The sequence below is a fragment of the Sphaeramia orbicularis genome, chromosome 3 (genome assembly GCF_902148855.1).
Source record: "Sphaeramia orbicularis chromosome 3, fSphaOr1.1, whole genome shotgun sequence".
NCBI classification, from domain to species: Eukaryota; Metazoa; Chordata; class Actinopteri; order Kurtiformes; family Apogonidae; genus Sphaeramia; species Sphaeramia orbicularis.
The window spans coordinates 42,644,923-42,659,593 of NC_043959.1; the positions used below are offsets into that span (position 1 = coordinate 42,644,923).

The 14,671-nt window shown below is 37.3% G+C and overlaps 1 protein-coding gene across 1 annotated transcript in view; it reads right to left on the reverse strand.

Moving 5' to 3' along the window:
* smyd3 (SET and MYND domain containing 3) overlaps positions 1-14,671 on the reverse strand; it is a 101,956-nt gene that overhangs the window by 23,816 nt on the left and 63,469 nt on the right. The gene's annotated exons all lie outside the window — the stretch shown is intronic.

A 14,671-nucleotide genomic window follows, 5' to 3' on the forward strand; every position in this document is an offset into this window, starting at 1 on the left:
GATGTGTCAATTATTGAGAGAATGCAGCTGGTAAATAAATGCATTTGTGTGTCGGATTTTGCAGAAAGTAGAAAAATAATTGTAAGTTGAGTATCATCAGTATTCAGATTGTCACTTAAAGAGGCAGAGGCAGAAAGGGAGGATAAGATTTAAAGGGAGCTGCAGACAGATGTTCCCCGTCCTGCAGAAATTCACACCAGAACCAGGACTCATCAAAACGTCTCCCTTTGAATCCACAGTCGTAATAAACTCCATTAGAGCCGTGCCTCTCATGAGAAATGAAGGATTTTACTCAACTTATACGACAGGAGGAAACGCAATTACACAGAAAAACACCAGACGCACACACTCTGCATGAATATACCAAATCTCTGGCAAAATCTCTCATGCACACACACAAAAAGGTTCCAGGTCTTTCTCCATTTCACACATGCTTCATTGTTATTCAGTTGTTCTCATAGACATCCATCATCTGCACCATAAAGCTTGCATTAAAACAAGGACAGATACATCATCTAATGCAGCAATATGTTCTATGCACATTATAATACATCAAGACTGAGTAAGAGTTAAGTGTTTCCAAGTGATTTTTTATTAAATAGTTGTCAGACACAGCAGAGATAAACTGTCAGCGGAGGTTAGTGTAGGCCAAAACATTTGATGTTTAGTGAGAAATGTGTCTGCGGTGTTTTGTGGGAGTGGTGCTGCTTCATTTAACATCTAAAGATTAATGAATATACAGTCAGATCCAAAAGTATTTGGATAGTGACACAAATGTAGTAATTTCCCTCTGTATACCAACACAGTGGATCTGAAATGAAGCAACCAAGATGTAACTTAAGCATGAATTTTCAGCTTTAATTTAAAGTCTTAAAGAAAAACACTGAATTAACCATTTATGACATTATTACATTAGTTTGTCCAATTACCTTTGACTGACAGACTATGTTTTAAAGGGGTCGTATTTTGCTAAACCCACTTTTATTCGTTCAAAAATTCAGGCTCCTGTTTGACTTCTTGATGAAGGCTTGAAGCCGAAACGCGTAGAAGTGTTTTTTAGATCTAGATATGACCATGCCGTGGTAATAAAGGCATTTTAATGTTTAAAGAGAGTGCCTTGGAGTTTTTCTTCCAGTTTTGTATTCACTTTTATTAGTCTTTGGTACATTTATTTGTGTATTTGTGGACCTTAACAGTTCAAAGAGTTTGAATTTGAACCCTCCAGGTGCTGCAAAGCTATCTTTATATTCATTCTGGCAAAAAAACGAGTGGATTTCTACAACCTGTTTTAATTCCTGCTTAATTTGTTACGTCTACAGCTAGTTATGTCATGACATTTGTACATATAAGGTCAAGACTTCCGACGAACATTTCTCCGAGTACGACATAATTGTTTGTCAGCAGCAGCGGTTCTAGTCCAAACTGAAAATATGTCCAAACTTCGAGCCGATTACCTAAAATGTTCACTTGTTGGTTGAATGGGACAGAGCAGCACAGCCAACAACCTGGAGAGGGTGGGGAGTGAAGTGGCTCATTTGCATTTAAAGGGCCAGAGCTCAAAACGACCTTGCTGGTGTCATTACTCAGAAATAGGGTTGAAGATGGACCTGTGGAGTTGAATTAATGAAGAATTCACATCCAAGCATAGCATTTACAGTTTACGGAGACCACAGGGAAAGGTTTTAAAATGCAGAATTCCATTTAAAAAAAAGCAAAATAGCATACCGTTAAAGGGTTGTAATTTCTAAACAGTTAATAGAATATTTTTTAACTAGAAGCACTCGGAGAGCGCAGACCTCCGCCAAGGCTGATCAGTGGCCCCCCCTGTGGGCCCCCCCACCCCCGATCACCACCAAAATTTAATCATTTCTTCCTTATCCCATTTCCAACAAACCCTGAAAATTTCATCCAAATCTGTCCATAACTTTTTGAGTTATGTTGCACACTAACGGACAGACAAACAAACAAACAGACAGACAAACAAACAAACAAACCCTGGCAAAAACATAACCTCCTTGGTGGAGGTAATAAAATCAAACTGAAAATCCACACTAAAGTCACATGTTTATCATTTCCTTCCTGATCCATTGTGGTGGTTTACAGAAGCCAAATTATACCATTTGTGTCATTTCCTAAATACACTGTTGCACATAGAGTTAGAATAAAATATTTTACCTCTTCCCATGAAATGATTGCGACAATGTGATTGATTGATAGATAAAGCGTAAGTGGGACTCACTATGTAATCACTGTACCTGGTCAAAGGTGATTACTGATGTGTCAAAATAGGAATAAAAAGATAAAAATAAGATAAGATAAGAGATAAGATATTCCTTTAATGATCCAACTATGGGGAAATTCACAGTGTTGTCAGCAGCAAACATATACATACATGTAAAACAAAGAGTCAAATAAATTTGAATAAAAAAGTATTTAAAAGGAGAGTGCAAATATGGTTTGATATGAATGTAGTGCAAATGGTTATAAATATAAAAAAATATATAAATACGGATTTGAATATATACAGATTTGGACAGGTGCGGTTTTAGATATATAAATATGGTGCCTATAGACAGTGAATGACTGAAAAATGACTGAAAACTAAATTATTCCAACTTTATGGGGAACAGTGTGCTTATGGACCTGACTGTTGTATGCTGCAAATGGTGTTAAATGTCTGGTTCACCATATGCTTTACATGCATGTGCTGCTGGTTCTCACAGTCTAATAAAAGAAGATAGACTGAAAAAGAATAAAAAAAGATGAAGGAACTGATATTCACTGTAGATTAGGTCTGCGTTATATGAGGAAAATCAGCAATCTGCGATAGCATTTTTCAATGACGCAGCGACAATATGACACGTGATAAATAAACCAATCAGTCTTGATATTGTGGCCAAATTGGCATTGTTACTTTGAGGACTCATCTGACTGGTCAAATGTTCACATGTTGAGTGTGAATGCATAGCATATGAGAATAAAATGATTTGATCCATATCATGTGGCGATGTGTTTATCACATTTGCTCATACCACACTGACAATGAAAATACCAAGTAGAAAACTGTACATCTATTTTTTTTTTTTTTTTTTTGCATAAATGATATGCCTACATCCTCTGTGAAAGGGGTTTTCCAGTTCCCAACAGGTTTCACCTTCTTGATGGAAAGTCATTACCGTTTAGTGACAGCAGGATAAGAGGGATGGAAGTGCTCAGAGAATATGAAGGATGTTTCTGAGAGGAGACGGGGGGGATTTAAACAAACAGTGGCGGGGCTTTCAGCTGGGCAGATCTCCCTCTCTGTCACACAAATACACACTTCCTCTCTCTCAGGGGATGAGAATCAATCTAGCAGAACATCCACATCTGCAGAGCCGGCTGGTGAACGCCTTTTGCATCCCTAATACCCACACACAAACAAATGCATATACAGCCGTCGCCTCTTTGCCTCAGACAGACAAGACACAAAAATTTATCTTTTCAATCATTCCCGGTATTTTTATGCTGTGTTCATACCTCTCATTATTTACAATTATTAGAGACTTTTCTTCTTTCTTTTTTGTCTTCCTGCTGCCTATTTTTCCCAAATGAAACAAACAACAAAATCCTTTAACAAAGACACATGCTCATGTCACTGGAATGAAAACATGAACTGGTGCAGCTAGTGTCAACAAATAAAACCTCCCACATTCATTTTAATGGACAATTTGGTCTGTAGTCTGCCATTTACTAAGAACAGACACCAAATTAATCACCTCCATTGTGCTATTTCACAGCATTTCACTGGAGACTAATGAATGCCCTGTCTATATTTTGTTTTAATGCTTAAAAAACACTGTGGTTTGTGAGTAAGAGATTGGAAAGCGATGGTGTCACACCCCATTTTGTGCATGTCTATTACTGCTTTGTGTAATGAACCTGCACCTGAAACATGAAATCCAGGTGCATAAGTCAGTGTATGACCGTAGTTTGAGGTCAGGATGGACACATTTGAGAGATGGACTGGACTGGACTGGACTGAACTGGACTGCACCGACTATGGGGAAATCCACATGATGTGAAGAATACACTTCAACAACCTGAATCAACACTCTGTATCCGCTACATCCAGTATAATCCACAGTGTCCACAGTTTTAAATACAATAGAAATAATGGTTTGTCTGAGTGTTTGGACCAGTTTGTAGTCATGTGGACAGAATTTTTTTAGACAAAGAAGACAAAAAATATCTGTTTACAAAATTATGCGCATTAGTTTGGACCAGATAGTAGTGTATGAAACTTGAGCCACTGACTTAACAGCATTTTAGTCTTACTCATACACTATTAATTTGCTTACACATGTAAATCATGTGTACTGAGCCCACTGAGACTGAAATTGTATTTTACTTGTTATCACAATATGCACATGGCTGGGCTCCTTCTGGACTCATTGGGGTCTGTGGTGGGGAGATGCACACTGAATAAGATGGAGGGGCATCAGGGACAATTCAGGTCATCTTTTCCACCACATTCTAACCATCGGAGAAGCAGCTGTAGTGGAAAACTAAAGTTATTATGCTGCAGGACTGAATGTTATAGAAGATCCTTTATCTCAGAGACATCAGAATGCACAAAACCTTAGTCGAACTATAGACTAGTTGTGATCACTTATTTACATTTGTCTCACATTTCATTTATTGAATTTAAAGACAGATGGATTTCTCCTTAGGTATTAATAAAGTTACTCTGAATCTGAATATGTTTAACAAATCAAGCCTGAAATACAATGAATAATAAAACTTCACTCCATGCATTCATAACCTTTTAAATGTCTCATTTAAATTAATGCTCTGTTGAACTGGTGGGAATCCAATGTGAAATATGTTCAACAAAAGCATGTTCAAATAAGTTTGTACAGTTACTCAGTGGCATATAGGTTATTCAGTACATGGAGTTTATTAGCAGTGCATCTTATAAAGCAGAAAGACATATGACCTCTATAGCTAATATGCTCGCTATTATATTTATATATTTATGACAAGTCAGATGGTTTCTGCATATTGAACATGTTATTGCACATCACAGATGTTCTTCATATTGTGCCCCACATTAAACTGCAGAAACAAAATATGATAATATAATTTCATTTATATCTGTTATAATCTCATACTGTATTTTCTTGCATGGCTAATAATAAAAGCATTTGTTTATTACTTTGGGGATGAATCAACACCAGAGCAGGACAAACAAATCCATCAGTTACCATGGTGATGACTGATTCCTCCTCATGGTGGGGGTGGATAGTTCCTCCCACAGTTAACCTGTTTATTTATATCCTCCCTCCATAATAAGCCTGAGTTTATTTCAGTGGTTTGTCTGTGGTGAAGTGCCAGTGTGTCCAGTCTGACAGAAATGTCTGAAGTGCTATTTCATTTCAATCTTTATAAAATGAACTGAAAGGAGTGCTCAAAAGAAGTAATAAAGAACATTTTTAAAAGCAGGTTTTAATGGAGAATATATACGGTTCAGCCGCCGCTACTGTACATCCCCTGCTGAAAATTAAATGATTACTTTTCATCAGTACAAAAGACACCAAATGTAAAACCTCACTTCCATTCATTTGTTTTCTTCTTTCTTTGTTCACTCGTCACACAGTGTTTCTGCTGAGTGGATATGGAAACTTAAACTTGAATGTGAGATGTGAATGTGAGAGGATCAGTGGAGAAAGGAGGCGCTAAACAGGTGTGATGAGCGGCTCCTGATGTGGAAAATGAAAATACAGCAATACAAATGACAGACACAGTGGTAAAAGGAGATATAAAGGTATAAGAGACATACATTTATAGGGTGTTTCATGTTACTTTTACAAGAAAATGAATGCTGTACTATATAGCACAATGCAAACATGGAACAACCTACCACCAAACTTAATTCAGATTAGTAGCAGCAGCAGCAAAATTAAACAGAAAATTAAAAATGGCTGTTATTCAGAAAAGAATCCCGATGGAAAAGTGACTGAATAAACACTATAAACTAGTATTACTGTACCAAGTATCATTTTTATTATGATGATCTCATTAGGCTTGTTTTGTTGAACTACTAAATTGGGTATGAACTAAATAATGCACTCTTAATTACCAATTACCTAACACTGTGGTACTCCGGCATTATAAAGGATAGAGAAATCAGTAAAAAAAAAAAAATCCATAAAAAATTCATCATTTCTGATCAACTCATTCTGAAAAAAAAACTTGTTTTAATAAATGGATGCCATTGATGAACTGATTAAACTTGCTGTGAGTTAAAATTTTGAGCTCTGGGGGTGAAGGTTAGAGTCTGAGACCTTGAAATAATATCAAGTAAATAATATCAAAAGAGAAAAAAGTCATGAAAACATACTCTGTATTTATTTTTTCAACTTCATGAATATTATCACAACACAAGGGTGTATAATCAGCCACAATACGTGCAAGGGGTGGGGTTTGTTGTGCCTGGCAACACTTGTTTTAGTTTATTTACTCCGTTCCCCATAAAGTTGGAATAAAATATTTTTACCTGTTGTTGTGAAATGATTGCGACAATGTGATTTATTCTTGATAGATAAAGTGTGACTGGGATTTATTTAATTGGTGTATGAGCCAAACTTGCCACTATTTTTTTGCAACTGTTGGCAATAATGTGATTTTTTGTGGACCTCAGGAAGGAATAGTAAGTCGGCAAATGAATTAATAACAATAACATCCCATTTCCAATATCTGTCCTCGTATGTGGAGAAAAACTGCTCCAGAAAATAAGAAAAACTTTCAGATTTTTAGATGTGGATAATGACATTTGACAGATTGATGGGACTGAATCATGACCAACTTCTATCCATCACCTTTACAAGTCTTGAGGAAATTACCCTGCAAACTGACAGTAAACTCCACTTAGCGAGGACGATGGCGCTGTGAATATCTGTGCTGTCGACATTAACTATTCATGGAGGGAGGGGCAGATCAAAATGATTTCAGTGGCATTTTTGAAACATCTACGAGTATCATATTTCTAAGTGGATGGATGGCGGTCTGGTACTGCACAAAGCGGGAGGTCCTGTCAGCTCGTATCGGAGTCGTCGAATTGGTTTGCTTTGTCCTGTCATGTCAGTTCAAAAAAACTTGTGACTGGATGGTTTATGTCTTTAATGTTGTTGGAATCGGTTCAATTACTGTCAATCTCGGAAGAACTACAAAGGCCATCAGACACACTCAAAGGCTGTAACTGTGTGTGGGTGGTGTACACTATTAAAGCTTTGATCAAGTATTTATGACCTTATCGCACTTCTTTCATCTCCCAATAGACAAGCAGAAAAACAGGGAGACAGAATTACAGAGGAAACACAAAAAGACAATGAGGCTAAACATCATTGTGTCACACATGTACACTGCTCAAAACTCAAGCACATTTTACTTTAATCATCATTAATGTTTGCTTCCGGCTCAACAAATATTTTCTCTTTACTTCTGTTGCTGCATTAACTGGGCCACCTTTATACACAAATATATCAGTTTTAAGGATTTATTTATTTGCTAAACAGCGTGCAGTAGTGTGTATGTGTGTGTGTAAGAACTTTTACACAAACACATCTACATGCAGTCACATGTTAAACTTACTGCTTCATATCAGTGATAGTGAATGAAGATAGAAAACTCACTAAGGAACAAAATGTGACACTATGGCTCATGTTCATGTAGGACAGGATGATATGGACAAAATCCCACATTTTCAGGCTTGTTGTACAAATCATTTTAATCTGTAAAATGCTGCTGATTTGCACTATATACACAGCAGACGCAATATTATACAGAGAAACCTACCACAGTACCACCAAATTTCTACAGGTGGATCTTGGGTGTATTATGAACGACAACTGGGCCTTGCTGCAATTCCCCTAGTGTCCACTGGCAGTACTAGTGATGGGGATGAGACCACCTATGTCGAGACTGAGTCAAGACCGAGACCATTGGTTTTCAAATGCAGTCAAGACCAAGTCCTTGAAAGGTCAAGTCCAAGGCAAGACTGAAAAAGCAGACCAGTCTCCAGTCCAAGACTGGACTCGAGTACTAGAACACTGGGTAGTACCACAATGAAAGTATCTATTGTGGCCTATTGACATCAATAAACACATTTCCTGTAAGATACGGTTGAATCTCAACCCAGAGGCAGAAATGCTTGAATGTCATCGTTATAACTTGGTAAAACACAAAACACAATAAAACACAAAACTATACTCACACAGCACTCTGAATTATCATCCAAATTTTTTTATCTTTCAAAATTATAACTTCTCACCACTTTCGTAACTCATTATGATTACAAAATAATGACTTTTCTACAGACTACAATCCCACAGTCAACACAAGCCAACTGTTCAATTACCATTTGATTACAGCCTTAAAGAAAGGTAGTTTTAATAAACTAAACTGAAATTGTGTTATCTTCTTGTATGAAATGTCATGGGGTTAAATTCCATTCCCTTGTATCTCAGTACATAACAGTTATTTTAATAACATTTGTTCTTGGTTTAGGTAATAAAAGTGCTCCTCCAGTAGCCTGCCTGGAATCTGGATGTAAAGTTTCATTTCAAGGAAAAATACATGCATTGAGATTTTGTGTTACAAATGTTTCCAAGCATTACAGAAGAATAATATCTTGTATTAACCAAAAGTGTAATTAAAGTAGAATTTTGCATTACAGATATACTCATTTTATATTTGCAGTGGGGTAATATACTGCTCTTTTTTCATTACTTGTACTTTCCTTATGCAGTAGGCCAATAGGATGGTCAGTAGTTGAGATGAGACAACATTAAACCTGCAGGTGGAGGTTTTGCATGTATAAAAGCTTCTGAACAACCTCAGAAATGATGTGTCGCTGTTGCAATGAGTGGACAGAAAGAACAGCTGTTATCTTCTGCTCTACTGAGCATTGCAGTACATGTACAGAATGTGCATATGTATATTTACATAACCTTTTTTTTTATAATGTTCTCACTGTATTTAAAATGCCAAACTCAACACTTTTACAATAAAATGCCATTTTATATTGATTAGTCCAGAGCCACTACTCAGTAGAGCTGCAGAACAGCAGTGTGGATGGATGTCCATCCTCGATTAGCTGCTGTTGGAATCACTAAGCTCATTGTTAAGTCACCTCTTCCAGTGACTGATTGGATGCTCGACTGCACTGACTGGTTTGTCTTGAGGTGGCAGAGGTTACGTGCTGATGAGACGACCCCTTTAGGAGCAGTCGGCTAACCGCTCTGTGTGCACCTGCTGTCACAAACTGCTCTGTTGTGTGTGCTTGAAAAGCTGGATCCTAGTTGTGCTCGAACACTCCAGGCAGGAGGCTACTGTCAGAAGCAACAGTAAAAATCCACAGCATTATTTTATTGCCTGAGGTCCGAGCTTGAATTATAGTGCTGTCTGAGAGACACGGTCGAAATAAATCAGTGTCCAACTCTGCTGCTGTCTGGACAGCTGACAGTGCAGTTTACCGTGTAATTCCCCCAGTGGTCTGCCATCCACCTGTAGGTACATGGACACACGGTTTTAACCTTTTAAGAATACTAGTTGAAGTTGCGTGACTTCTTTTCATTGTTACCTAAAATACATGCTGGCTTTTCTAAGGGGGTATATCTAGGAGTACAATTCCAAATTCTTAACAGCAAGGAGAAGTCACATACTAGAACACACTTACAGCTACCAAAACCACCAAAAAACCAACACTACGTATCCACAGACTGCATCACTAACTGAATAAAGTATAAAACTCATTGTTTACTCACATCTGTACTATGGTATCATCAAGTTTTCCTCTTCAAACAAAAAGTCATGGCTGATTATCTTGACAATTAGTCAAAATAACACTGAGTCTTATAATCTTCATGGGTTGCATCATCTGATAGTTTACATTATAGTGTGAGATTTATCTTACGCTAAATGGCAGATGAATGAGTGACTTTGAGTCTTGCTCTAAAATGTTAGATGACCATCATAAAATATGAACCAAAATGGAAAAGTTGTTATATTCTGATTTATATTTTGTATCTGTATTTTGTATTTTTATTTCATGTGTGCTGAACTTGGGGAAAAGGTCAGAGTCTATGTAAAAGTGTCTGTTTTGCAGATTTAGTAAGATTGTGGTTAGGGTGAACTGAGTTAATCTAGATTATGAATTTAAAAGGGACTTTCTGTGGTCAAGAAATGCTAGCCTCGTTGCGCAAGTGCGTACTTACTGAAACTCTTTGTAGTTAAGCTATGCTGTATAAGATGAATTGTTGGTGCAAATGTCAAACCAAGGTGTGATTAACTTGAGTGACCTTTCAAATGTGTTTTTTCTTAGAATTAGCTCATGTGGAGTGATTGATGTATGTCTGTGACGTGTTTTACCCGGCAACAATTATTAAACCAATCATATGTGAATGCTGAAATTATGTACCAAATATGGAAGTCTTCCAAGTGACTGAAGACTATAAAATGTAATGAAGTAGATTTTCGGGTCTAGAGATAGATAGTGTGTTTGAAGAGATATTAGTTGATAACTGACTTATCTTTTTTTTTTGTCATTTTTTCTATTTTTGCCTGAAGCAATAACCAAGCTTTGTTTTAACTTTTTAAACCTCAACCCTTCTTTTTGGTGAATTCTTCATTTCTCCTGTTTTGATTCTTCCATCCGAAACATAACTGGTGAGTTAATAATTTAAATAAAGCGACCCCCCCCTCTGGAGCGGCCCAGAGTTGGCCAGACTCCATTTTACGGAGTATTAGAGTAAGGTGGAGAAGCACCGATAGTCATGCATTTCGCAAGAGAATGCAGTTTAAGTCAGGGCAAAGTGAAAATACTTACTCGGTGTATAAATTATAAAGATTTCTGATGCGGTAATCCATTAACTGAAATTAATTGTGGTTTTTGTGATTTACTGTTACTGATGTGTTCAATAATAGCTCTGTTAGCTTAGCCCTGTTTTTAGACAGAAAACAGCCACAGTAAAAGCACAAATCAAATCTGTTTTCTGTATAGTATGTTGTTGTTAGCTGCACTAAAGATGTGTTTGGAATCGTCCACAGTCACAGTTTAGTCTGAACCATGGAACAACAAATGGTGAACAGGGACTATAGATACAATTAGCACTGTTGCCTAGCCTCTTCTAATCTCTTTTACCACTTTTACCACCTTTTTGACTCTAAAAACTGTTCCTTAGTGGTTCTCATCCTATCTTGTCACTTTCTGACATTTGCAGTATTAAGTTTTTCTCACCATGGAGACCGGCAGAGTGACTCACTACTCCCTCTGGTGGTTCACATAGATCAGTCAGTCCGATTCAGTTGATATCTCTACAGTCCAATATATTTGTGTCTTTGGCACAACTTCATAGATCTTCTTTCTAAACATTCTAATGATAAGATAATTCCATTTTTATTTCTTAAAGTAACAATACTTAATATAACCTCTCTAAAATAACAAACCTATGTCAGGCCGCATATGTCCCTTGTTGTGAGCTTGTCTTGGTTCCTTACATCTAAAAACAATGTGTTTATCAGCACACAAACACCTTCATTTCCTTACATTTCTTTCTTCAGTACATGCTTTTCTTCTATCTACTAACACTGCTGCCCTTCAAAATGAAATAACCAGTAAAATGTAAGAAACCAGGCAAATGTCAGAAGTTACTGCACTCAAAACTAATGATTCATTAATAAATGTGGTAACACTAAAGAAATGAAAGGATCAAAGGAGACAAATGCTGATATGTTAATATATACAATTATTATGTACTTTATAAAAGGTATGCTACAGTTGAATTGTACTCAAATCCATTATTTTTCTCATTTTTGCTTAGGTGTCCCCTATCTTACTCACAATGATTTGAGTACTGACATACAGACGCCCTCATATCAACACACAACAACACACAGACATGCCTCCCAAGGTGGTGTCTGTGTTTAAGCAAGCGTAAAACAGCCAAGCCACTTCAGGAAGGGATGGGAGGAACAGTGTGTGAAGCAGAGGGGATGAGGAAAGTACAGAAGGAGGGAAAGATGAGAGGACGAGGAGGAGATAAGAGGAGCAGAGACAGGTGGACTGAGAGAGTTAAGAGGCTGGGGGGAGGAGAGAGGATGGATGGATGTGGGTCAGGCCAAAGAACTGGAGTGAAGGACCGGTATCATGCAGGCAGGGACTAGACAAAGACTGGGGCATAGATGTTGTTTAAACTCGTTAGTAAACTTGTTAGCGAAGTTGCTGAGCGTGAATGAAAGCAGGCAGGCTGAATTAGAGAGGTGCACCCTGGGAAAACACTGAGCAGAATACTGAGTAGTAGGCAGAGGCAGGAAAAACAACTACAATCAAAAGCTTGGAAAAAATGTGTCTTATAAAAACTCATTGTGTCTAGAGTTGAACCTTTTCAGATCTGGTAGATGTTTAGTAATGACTGAGACACTAGTGATACCAAAACAGATATAAACATATAAAGTTCAGCATTAACTGCTAAGTGGTATTTGGTGAAAAGCACTAAGAAAACCACTTTTAATAGAAATAAAACCACTGTCAAATAAATCACATCGCTTTCTATCAATATCTAATGTCAAAGTATTGAATTCTTTATTCAGCAGCTATGTGGTTTCAAGGCTATTTCACAATAATGACCAACTCTCCAAACATTATGCCCTACTTATTTTTTAAAGGCTATGTGGGTTTACTGAGTTTGATATAAAAGCAATAGTATGAATGATTTTCAGTGTGGCCAATAAAACATATTAAGTAAGTCTAAAATTTCCTATTAGAAACTGCAAAATTATAGAACTGAAAATAGAAATAAAAGTAAATAACACCTGTGGAATTGAACATCAAACTAACCATACAAAATCTAAGTGGAACCATTTTTTGTCTTTTAATCAATTATCTCCCCTAAAAGTCTATTTTTCCTGTTGTGACGCCCCATATTTGCCGTTGGTCAATACTGGCAGCACCAATGAATCATTCTGTCACTAATATGAATCATTTTGCACACACATATATACAGTACAAACATAGTACACTTCTACCAAGTAATATTCAGGTAAACAACATTGTCTGCATCCATTCCATGTGTTTATACAACTGGTGAGAAACGCCTATGAATATATGCAGTGCTACAGAATGTGAAGAGCAAAACACATTTCATTATTTTAAAGACGGCTGTTGAAACTATGGGTTTAAAACACACTTCACTTTTACAAGAACCCATGCTTATCAAATAACATTTAATATAAGACCTGAGAGAGGTGTTTGGGTAGACATACACATCCCATAAACAGCACTTGCATATAACTCCAACGCACGCATACACACACACACACACACACACACACCTGCACACACACACACACACACACACACACACACACACACACACACAAGCTCACCTGTATAGGGCTTCAGTTCTGGTATAGAATAGCAACTATGTGACTAGAATACAAATGCATACAGTACACTATGGATGCATTTGTATGTGTGTATATGTGTATATATGTAAGGAATGTATGTATGTGTGCAGAGCTCAAATGTATCATTCTTACACACACACACACACACACACATTAGCTCCAGGCTGTGTGTAATCGAACACGAGATTGCCTCTTGCTCTCTAATGACTCATTTCCATGCTGATATCCAATCATCTCTAAGAGAAATAGGAAAAGAAAGTTGACATGTGTTTTTGTCAACGTGGCACATTTTCAGCCAATGAGCTCATAAGTGGCTACACACACACACACACGATACACACTGCCCATGCACACCATCGATCCAGGCTACGAGCTCGCTTAGTACATGAAAGTATATTAATCTTACATACTGCATGTTGCATATACTCGGCATGTGCATTTCTGGCTTTGCTTCACAGTATGTCATAAATGTACTGCTCTTCTTGCATATTCAGGAATATCTCCACACTGTTAACGCTGTGCCAGTGCTGGAGAACGATTTGGCATTTTTGGAAGTCTTCCATACTCGGACAGAGGATAAACGGAAAGCCAGTGTTGTGTATTGGAGAGATTGCTAAGTCTCTTGAGACAAATTTGTGATAATTAGCACGTGTACAACAAACCTAACTTGACTTTCACCGGAGCAGGTGAGCGCTGATATTAAAATGTCTTAATCCCCACAAAAAGAAATGCCACATTAAGTAGTAAAAGGCTTATGTCGACTATGATGACAAACACATCTTTATCCTCAGTGCTGCAGAGGTAAAGTGTATATACTTCATCTTGGTAGGAGGTACCTAAAACAGCAGATGATTTAACAGCTGGAAGCAGCTCTTGCAGAACATTATTTAACTAATGCTGGGAATGAGGGACAAGCTTGTCTAAGATGCATTCCCAAGTAATTAAATCAGAATGAATGTACAATAAATACACAGAGATACATACAGAAATGTTCAATCTAAGATCTAAACAAATGTATGGTTTGCTAAAATTGTGCTGGCTTTCATATTTCTGCCAGAAAACAGAGCCACACTGTCCAGAGGTATGAAGGTCACTGTCACAATTTAACAGACAGGTGGAGATTTGATTATCAGCAAAGCACAGTAAATAGAAATGTGTGGTTTTAATGCAGCCAACACTCATGCGGTCGAGGGACTCTCAAAACAGTTTACATAGCCCATGGCAGCCT